At 45.9% G+C, this 10,035-nt stretch overlaps 1 protein-coding gene across 5 annotated transcripts in view; it reads left to right on the top strand.

The window, feature by feature from the left end:
* The first annotated feature begins 8,417 nt into the window (after window positions 1-8,417).
* The window catches only part of Trim26 (tripartite motif containing 26), a 25,296-nt gene continuing 23,678 nt past the window's right edge, over window positions 8,418-10,035 (top strand). For 2 of the 5 annotated variants that reach the window (XM_042266625.2, XM_042266624.2), the window contains exons 1-2: window positions 8,418-8,551; window positions 8,776-8,855. The gene's annotated coding sequence lies outside the window, so the exon portion shown is untranslated. Of the gene's footprint in view, window positions 8,571-8,775; window positions 8,860-10,035 lie in introns of all 5 variants that reach the window. The other 3 variants (XM_076558076.1, XM_076558077.1, XM_076558078.1) reach the window with 3 other exon arrangements.

Below are 10,035 nucleotides of genomic sequence, written 5' to 3'. Positions count from 1 at the left end.
ATGCCCAAAAATGTCAGAAGAGGACATCAGATCTCCTGGAACTGGAGTTACAGATGGTTGTGATCTGCTCTGTGGATGTTGGGAATAGAACTCCAGTTGTCTAAAAGAGCAGTCAGTACCCTTAACCGCTGAGCCATCTCTCCAGCCCCTTGTTTAACTTTTGAAACACGACTCAGTTGAATATTAAGGAATACAAGCAAGTAGTGAGCATATATCATTCTTAAGAGTCTGATTACAGCCCCTCACTTATTCACCACTGTCTACAAAATGCCAGTAGTGTTAGTCACTGACCCCTACTGAGAGGTTTGACTGAGAACAAAGGTTGCCAGTACAGAAGTAGTTAGTTTGCACTGCCTGCTGGCTGGTTTTCTTCCTTCATAGTCTGTTGAACACAATTCTTTTTTATTATTATTATTTTTAATTATTATTTTTTTAAATGTGTGAATCATTGCCTGCATGTATGCCTGAGCACTACCTGTGTGCAGTACTGGCAGAGGCCAGAAGAGGGTGCTAGACACCCTGGAAGTGGATTTAAGGGTGGTTGTGTAGCACCTTATGGGTGGTACAAATCGAACCTAAGTCTTCTGTAAGAGCAACAAGTGTTCTTAACTGCAGAGCCATCTCTCCAATCCATGAGCGCAATTCTTACCAGTTCATATACATTGCTATTAACCAAGAATCACTCACACAGATAAACACTTATTTATAAATGACTTGAGGCTGTTTAGTGAACATTTTAGGGTTTGTTGTGGTTTGAATGTAAAACAACATCAACTATATGTTTGAAGGATGGGTCACCAGGGGTTGGCCCTGTTTTGAAGAATCTTTAGGAAGTAGAGCCCTACCAGAAGAAGTGGATCATCAGGGGCAGGGCTTAAGGTTTTATTGCTAGGCTCCACTTCCAGTCGGCTCTCTGCTGTCTGACTGCCAACAGATTGTGACAAGATGCCTGGTGCACCTGGAGCCATGTCTTCCTCTGCCTTGACAAACCACATCTCCTAACACTGAAAGCCAAATAAACTCTTCCTCCCTTAACTTGTTTTTCTTTAGGTATTTGTTCTCAGCATCAAGAAATGCCATGGCTGGGCAGTGGTGGTGCACGCCTTTAATTCCAGGACTTGGGAGGCAGAGGCAGGCGGGTCTCTGTGAGTTCCAGGCCAGCCTGGTCTACAAAGCGAGTTCCAGGACAGTCAGGGACTGTTACACAAAGAAACCTGGTCATAAAAAAGACGAGAGAGAGAGAGAGAGAGAGAGAGAGAGAGAAAGAGAGAGAGAGAGAGAGAGAGAGAGAGAGAGAGAGAGAGAGAGAATCAGCTCAGGGTATCCAGAGGTAAATATCTTACTATATATAGTAAATCAAAGAAAAGACACCAAGAGAATTGGTTGATTCTTTGGTGGCTCTGTGGGAAATACTGTTGTTATTTGTGTGTTTCTAAGTTTGAGGGTTTTTGTTGTTGTTGTTGTTTTCTTGGCCCTATTAACTGTTTGAATTTAAATTCTAACAACTTGGGTTAGAAAGATGGTTCAGTGGTTGAGAGCTTGATGCTCTTCCAGAGGACTTAAGCTGAGTACTCAGCACTTACATCAAGAAGAACACAACCACCTGTAACTCCAGTTCCAGGGGAATCTAACATCCTCTTCTGGCCTCCATGAGCACTGTATACACAAGCGCGCGCGCGTGCACGCACACACACACACACACACACACACACACACACACACACACATTTATTTTTTCTTATTGGGGGGATATTTAAGACAGGAGCTCACTATGTAGTTCTGGCTGTCCTGGAACTCACTATGTAGACTAGGCTGGCCTTGAACTCACAGAGCTCCGTCTATCTCTGCCTCTGCTTCCCAAGCACTGAGATTAAAGGTCTGTGCCACTACACTCAGCTTAATAAATTTTTAAAGAAGTTGGGCAGTGGTGGCACATGCCTTTAATCCCAGCACTTGGGAGACAGAGGCAGGAGGATCTCTGTGAATCTGAGGCCAGCCTGGTCTACAGAGAGAGTTCCGGACAGCCAGGGCTACACACAGAGAAATGCTGTCTCAAAAACAAACAAATGAATAATAATAATATAACAATAGTATTAGAAAAAATCCTGATATCTCAACTGTAAAAACAACTTCAGTAAGATCAGAGAATTCAAATATGAACTTGTTATTAAATCTTGTTATTAAATTATTGAGTGATTATATGAATAATTTTGTGTGGCTTGATCATGGTGTTTTGTTATGTAAGCTAAGTCCTAATTAGAAAAGCATGTGGACACATTTGTAGATGGTGTGGAATATGTTTAGCAATCTTTTTTAGGTATTCAGTTTTTCCTAGTTTATCAGAATGGAGAAACAAAGAGAAAAATCTATTGGCAAATGGTTGAAGCCAAGTGGTTCATAATATTTATTTTTGTGTAGGTTTATTTTTTTCTACAATAATTTAAAATTTTATTTCTTTTCATCCACAATTATTTAAAAAGGTTATGATTTTTTTTATTTAACATTCTGGGACAACTGTACCATCACTACATAAGTTTTCGGCTAACTTGTCTTTGTATATTATACAATCCATTCAAGCTGACTTAACTGAAAGGATAATTCGTATAAAAGTCACCATATTTGAAATACAAAGTACTTAAAAGGACAAAGCCAGTCACATAAGAGATTGGCTCAGTCTTTCTGTTCCAAACCCAGCAGTTAACGCTACTTGAATGCAAAATGTCCTTTTTCCTTTTAAAGGGATAGTTAAACCTGTTATTTTAAAGCCTGCTGCCAGTTCTTAGCATGAAAGCTGCCAGTTCATAGCAGCTGAAAAGCTGTAGTTTAAACCTCTGCTAGAAAATGGAAATACAGATTTAAAACCCAAGTCAGTTTCATGGAGTGTTTAGCTTTTCTCTTGGAGATACTTGTTCATTCTTTCTGGCCCTAAATACCAGGATGTTCTTGACACAGTCTCAGGCAGAGCCTCAGCCTCTTTCCCACTGGAAGCTTATAGTTTTGACCTTGGATGTTTGGAGGCCCCTTCTAAACACCTAACATGTTTGAGATGAGTTGTGGTTTTTGTTTGTTTTTAATTCTTAGACAGGGCTTCATGTATCCCAGGTTGGCTTCAAATTCCACTTCTGGTCTTCCTGCCTCTTCTCATATGCTGGGAGTATACCAGCACGCCAACTTTATATAGCGCAGGAGACTAAACTCAGGGCTTTGTTTATGCTATAGAAGAACTCTACCAACTGAACTACATCTTCAGTCCAAACTTTGAGATTCTTAGAAACTTATTTTTAACTCAGTAAGCTTAAACTAAGTGTAGGGAACAAAATAAATAGCGTATCCTCAACAATCACAAGGTTCATGGCCGAGTCTACTGAAGCAAAAGATATACTAATAAGAGAAAAACAAAAATATAAAACCCACGTTTTTGGGGTTTTTTTGCACGGGGACCTTCAGAAATGAAGACTGAGATACCAGATATGGTGACATATGTCTGTAACCCCAGCACGAGATACGTAGTTAGAGGCCAGCCTGGGCTACATCTTAAGTTCAAGGCCATGCTGATCCTGTCACAAACAAACAACCAACAAATAAACAAGCAGAAGTCAGAGGAGACCTATGAGGTTTTGTTATTTTGCTTTTGTTTTGTGTTGAGACCAGGTCTCATCATACAGGGCAGGCTTGCTTGAAATATACCCAGGCTGGCCTTGAACTTGAAATCCTCTTGACTCTGCCTCCCAACTGCTAGGGTAACTGATATGTGCCACCACACAGGCAGATATGTCTTTTCTCTGGAGTAATGTGGAGTACAATTGGAGGAGAAGAGGTGTGATAAACTGGTGATGACTGGGGCCGGGGGTATATTACAGTCTGTTTAGCTTCTCTTGGTGTATGGCTTTGTGACCTTCTTCCTCTCTAGGACAGGACAGGACTGCAGATACATGAGAGTCTTTCAGAGATAAGGGGTGTGTTGTGTAGCTATATTATTGACAACCATGTACACAGAAGACTGCCATGTCTCAATTCTCATGAGGCTACATTAAAAGGGAGGAGGATAGAAAATGCACCCAGTTACAAAGAAATTAACAAGATGGTTTGGTGGCTGGAGAGATGACTCAGCATTAAGAACATGTGCTACTGTTACAGGTGACCCGGGTTTGGTTCCCAGCACCCATATGTCTGCTTACAACAGTCTGTAACTCCAGTTCCAGGGAATCTGATGCCTTCTTCTGGAGTCCACTGGCACTGGGCATGCAAACGTGATGTACGTAGATATGTACATACAGATGAAACAGTTATACACAAAAAGTAAAAATAAATCTTTTTTAATAACTTAGATTTAGTTATTTTTGTTTGGTTGGTTTTTTGAGACAAGGGTTCTCTGTGCAGTCCTAGCTATCCTCGTCCTCTATCTGTAGACCAGGCTAGCCTCAAACTCAGAGATCTACCTGCCTCTGCCTCCTAAGAGTTGGGATTAAAGGCGTGCTCCACTATGGCTGGCTTGTTTATTTATTTTACATGTGAGTATTTCACCTGAATGTATGCATGTGCACCACCTGTTTGCATGCCTGATTCCCAGAAAAGTCAGAAAGGGTCTAGAATCCCTTGGAACTGGAGTTAAAGCCAGTTATGAGTCACCATGTGGTTGTTGGGAATGGAAGCCAGGTCCTCTGCAACGACAAGCGCTCTTAATCACTGAGCCATCTCTCCAGACCCAAATCTTTTTAAATGATACTATCAATGTATGATTAAGAAATCAAAACAGATTAGTAAGTGATGGAGCATCCATTAGACAGTGAATGAAAAAATGAAATAAAAGGAGTGTTAGTCAACCAAGAACCACCCACATTCCAGAGCCAGGTGCTCCCCCCTCACTCCATCCCACTTTCAATCGTCATCATCACTGTTAGAATTCCTAGCCATGGGCTGGAGAGATGGCTCAGCCATTAAAGGCTAGGCTCACAACCAAAAATATAAGAATTCCTAGCCACTGCCCCAGCTACATGGCCATGCATGCGCTGTCCAGTAGCTAGGCAAGATGCTTAGCCATCCTAGGGCCTAACGTCCTATGTAATCCGTGTGCTACATGATGATATAATTTGAATGCAGCATGATCACATAATCTATGTGCATTTGTGGTGTAGCTATGTAAGCCCATATGTGCATTGCAGGGGGGAAGGGGAGGACCTATGAAATAGGTTCCACCTATTCCCCCTCCTCTCTTTCTACACAGTCATTCCAAGGGCCTCTGCACACCCCTTCTGTTCCCTTCCCTTAATAAACTCTTATACTGGGTTTTGTTGGGCCTCATGGCTTCTCTCAGATGGTAAACAGTGCTGCTTAATAAATAACATTGCACTGTTTAATAAATAGCAATCACCACTGTGGTGTATTTTCCCTGTGCGTGCTCCATACCGCCCCCCATAAAGCTCACACCATCCCACAGCCTGCTCTCTCATCCTCTCCCCCTAATACATCCCTTTTGTGAGGTCTGTTGTGGAGTGTGATTTTTGCAGCACTCCTTGGCCCCAATAGCCAAGGTACTTTACATGACTGCTCCTAAAATATGGAGATTTGTATTGTAGATATAAGGGAGAAAGCAGGCAGAGGGGGAAAGAGTCCAGGCTGAACATGGCCAGCAGACTAAACCAGACCATGAAAGGAGAGAGGGGGAAGGAGAACAAGAGAGGAACAGCTGACTAAGAAACCAGCATGACTAAAATGGCTAAGTCATGTAAGGACCAGGCTGGGGAAGGGAAGCAGAAGCCCCACCCCCAGAAGGGAGGGACTTAGGGCAAGGGGGCGGGGTGAGGAGTGCTGGGAGGAGCCACAGGTGTTAGGAGCCTAGCCAGCGCTGCTTTAGGATATTAATGGGCACCTCAGTTAGCCATTTGTCCAGTCTTTCTGAGACCTTACAGACCAGTCAGTGATAATGACCTTTATTTTTACCCCTTTATTTTATGCTTAAGGGTATTTTGCCAGGAAGTATGTCTGTGCACTATGGAGGCTAGAAGAGGACAACAGGTCCCCTGGGACTGGAATTACAGTCATTTAGGAGCCTCCAAGAGGATTCTGGGAAGCGAACCAGGGTCCTCTGGAAGAGCAGCCAGTGCTCCTAACTACTCCAGCCCTACAGGGAGAGCTTTTGAATATGCCAACTAAGCAGTCAATGTCTGACAGAGCATCCTGCCAGAGGCAGAGAATTTCAAAACTGGGATGGTGGGCATTAACAAACAGGCAAGAGGGGTCAAGGAGAAAATCATGTCGGCCCCGAGGTCATATAGAGGCCTTCCATGCAGCTCTAGGAGGACTGAAAACGCCAGGCATGGTGGCTCATACTTGTAATCCCAGCACTCCAAGGGTGGAGGCCAAAGAATGGTGAGTTTCGGACCAGCCTGGTCCACTTCGTGAGTACCTGGCTGGCCAGGGAGAGCAAAACCCTGTCTCAAACAACAGGAGTGCTAGGTAGATGGACTGGATGGACCACCCCGGGGAGGCTGGAGTCGAGGGAGCATGCACAGAACCGCCTGTAGGTAGGGCAAGTGCCTTCTGGGGACAGAGAGACAGCCAGTCTCATGTTACTGAAGTAACATTTTGAATTAAAAAAAAAAAAGGAAAGAAAGAAAGAAAGAAAGAAAGAAAGAAAGAAAGAAAAGAGAAGAAAAGAAAAGAAAAGAAAAGAAAAGAAAAGAAAAGAAAAGAAAAGAAAAGAAAAAATAAAGGACGTGACTGCTCCTAGGTATGTTGGACGAGGACGTTTATTGTGGATAAAAGGGAAAGCATAGCCAGAGGCCGAAATCTGGGAAAGTCCGGAGCGGACATGACCCTGAGCCATGTCAGAAAAGGAGGAGGGGAAAGAAGAGGAGAGAGGTGAACCAGGCCTAGCAGCCAAGGGGGCAAAGGGCGGGGGGGGGGGGGGGGGGGGGACCAAAATGGCTGGATTAGATAGGGAAGAGCCACTGGGGGACGACAGCCCAGGCCCTGGGCTGCAGGGTTCCGGGCAGAGGGTCAGGGTACGCCAGCCATACCCTGTAACAGGTAGGGACTGAGGGATGCTGGGAGAAATTGGCAGCCAGGTCCGCTTTGGTATGTCAAATGAACCTCAGCCATTTGCCCCAGGGTTTGAGTTTAACACATTTCAAACATCGATTCTTCCTACAACACCAACTGAAAAAGCCAGGCCGTGGTAGAGCACGCCTTTAATCCCAGCTCTGAGTTCGAGGCCAACCTGGTCTAGCAGGGCGAGTTCCAGGACAGCCAGAGCTACATAGTAAGACCCTGTCTTGAAAAACCAAAACCAACCAAACAAAAACCCCACCAACTACAAGAACAGGTAGGTAGCAAGTGATTTTAAGATGTCCAAAGCACACGCAGCCAGAGCTGCGCCCCACCCCCTCCACCAGCTCACAGGAAACTCGAAGCATTCTTTCCAAACATCCTGCCCGCTGTGCGCAGCTTAGGCCACCTTTTTAGAAGCATCTGACCCGGGAAACCTGGAGAGCCTCAGCTGCTCCGCGGGGCTGGTCGCCGATTTCCGGCGGAGCGGAAAGCCCTGCGCTGCGCTGGTTGAGCCTTCAGCCTGGTGGGCGCGGTCGAGTCCCTGGATGTGGAGCTGCAGGCTCACGAGGCTCCTGAGGAGGGCCTTAGAACCGGATTTTGCAGGCTCTGTAGTTTTTTTCCGTTTTAGACGAATTCTCGTTCGGTAGCCCAGGCTGGTTTTGAACACTTCTACCTCCGTTTCCCTAGTGCCAGGATCTTAAAATGTTTTACATTTATTTTAGTGTAGGGGATGGGTGCACGTATTAGAGTGTACAACTTGCATGCGCCTGTTCTCGCTATCCATCATGTAGGGTATGGGATTCGAACTCCAGTTATCGGACTTGGCGGCAAGCGCCTTTACACGCTGAACTATCACTCTGTGCGTGTGCTTGTGTGTGTCTCTGTGCGTACTTTGTTCTGTCCAGTGGGGACAGCACCCTCTTTGTGGAAGGCTTTTTGCCGAGAAAGTGCCTCTTCCTAGGTAGGAGCTTTGGAAATCGCCGTTTTTGTAAATGGATCCTGGAAGTACTTGAAAGACTGACGTCTGGTCTGGTACTGGACACAGGCAGGCCATAAGGAAGAAACCCCATCTAAAACCCAGCCCCTGCAGAGACCGCCGACCACCCCTAGCCCCGGGGAGTCAGACACGGGGTCTCGAAAGACGAGGAGCTCCTGCACCCTAACCCGCACGAGGCCTCGCGCGACCTCAGCAGCTGGGCGACTCCCATGACGCACCGGCCGATTTCACTTTCCTTTTCTCGGGCCCGGCCGCTTCACCTCCACCGAGGCTGCCTGGGGGATTTGCCCGGTGATCAGTGACGTCAAGCAGGCTGGAGTTCCCATTGGAGGGCAGAGTTCGGCAAGAGCCAATCCCAGGGCTGGCCCCAGAGCAATCTCGGCGGACCGCACCGAGCGCCGGGAGATCGCTGGGCGGGGAGGCTGTGGTGGCAGCCGCCAGCTGAGGAGCTACACCCGGAGCCGCTTGACGGAGACGGGAGAGCGGGCCCGGAGCCCGGCGCGGGTGAGTGCGGCCTGCACTGGTGAGACACGGCGGCTCCGCCGCGCCACCCGGGTGGGGACGGCGAAGGCGGCCGCGGGCCCACGGCGGCGCTGGACAGGCCTGGGCGCGGGATGGCGAGCTCGGGTGCCCGCCGCGTCCCCGGCTCGCTTCTGGGCCTCTCGCCCTGAGCTCGCTGCGTTCATGGCTCTTCAGGTCCGGCCCAGACTTACTTCAGTCTCTTCTAGTCCCCAGATCCAGAAGTGAGTGGAACCCGGATGACGTTCTTCCGCTCTTCCTGGTGGCCTGGAGCGCTGCATGACCAAAGGCAGGTCTCCATTTATTTCTATTTATTTATTTATTTATTTATTATTTCAGAGTAAATTAGCTTAGCCACTTGAACCCGAAGCTGTGTATTATATTATCCCTGATGATTTACTAACTAATTAGCTTTAGGGGGAAAAAAGTGTATAAGCAGGATGGTGATGGTGCACACCTTTAATCCCAACACTCGGGAGGCAGAGGAAGATGGATCTCTGAGTTCAAGGCCAGCCTAGTCTACAGAGTGAGTTCCAGGATAGCCAGGTCTACACAGAGAAACCCTGACCAAAAAAGGGGAAAAAGGGAGGGGAGGGAGGAAAGAAGGTAAAGAGTGTATGAATTTAACTTTGTGGAGTGAATGGGAGGAGACACTTAAAAATTTCCAGTACATTCCAGATTTTGACAGTGCAGCCATTTGTGTGTGCCTCGGAAAAGGGAAGAATGACATGTGTTCATGCATGCCTGAACCTCTTTTTGTTAGATGAAATCATGATCCCTGGAGTATTCCTCCCAAGTTAAAAAGAAACAACAAAACACCTTTTCTAAAAGCAAGCTTTCGTTAATGTTTTTTTTTTTTTTTTTTTTTTTTTTTTTTTTTTTTTTTTTTTTTTGGTTTTTCGAGACAGGGTTTCTCTTTGTAGCTTTGCGCCTTTCCTGGAGCTCACTTGGTAGCCCAGGCTGGCCTCGAACTCACAGAGATCCGCCTGCCTCCGCCTCCCGAGTGCTGGGATTAAAGGCGTGCGCCACCAACCGCCCGGCTCGTTAATGTTTTAAAATTGCAACTTGTTTATTATTATTATTGAGACAGGATATTCCAAAGAATGGTCTGAAAGTGGCCCAAAAGCGCATGTTAGCCTTCTGCCTCTTGAATGCTTAAATCACAGAGATTACAGGCATCTGCCAGGTTGTAATTTTTAATTCACTTTATTTTTTAGAACAGTTGTAGATTTACAGAAACATTGAGAAAACAATCTGTAGACTTCCTATATAACCACCAACTGATTGCTCTTTCATTAACATCTTACACATTATTATTGGCCAAAGTCCACTGTATATTTATTCACATCTCCTTTTTTACACAAATACTGATCCCTCCATATGCTCATCCAAGTTACTGCATTGCGTTTGGTTGGCTGTGACAGTTTTTAGACTGTTTGTGTGAACTTTCAAAGTTCTGAGAGATAACT

Source organism: Peromyscus maniculatus, chromosome 21, assembly GCF_049852395.1.
Source record: "Peromyscus maniculatus bairdii isolate BWxNUB_F1_BW_parent chromosome 21, HU_Pman_BW_mat_3.1, whole genome shotgun sequence".
NCBI classification, from domain to species: domain Eukaryota; kingdom Metazoa; phylum Chordata; class Mammalia; order Rodentia; family Cricetidae; genus Peromyscus; species Peromyscus maniculatus.
The sequence above is the reverse complement of the archived record's forward strand: the minus strand, read 5'-3'. Positions and strand labels throughout refer to the sequence as shown.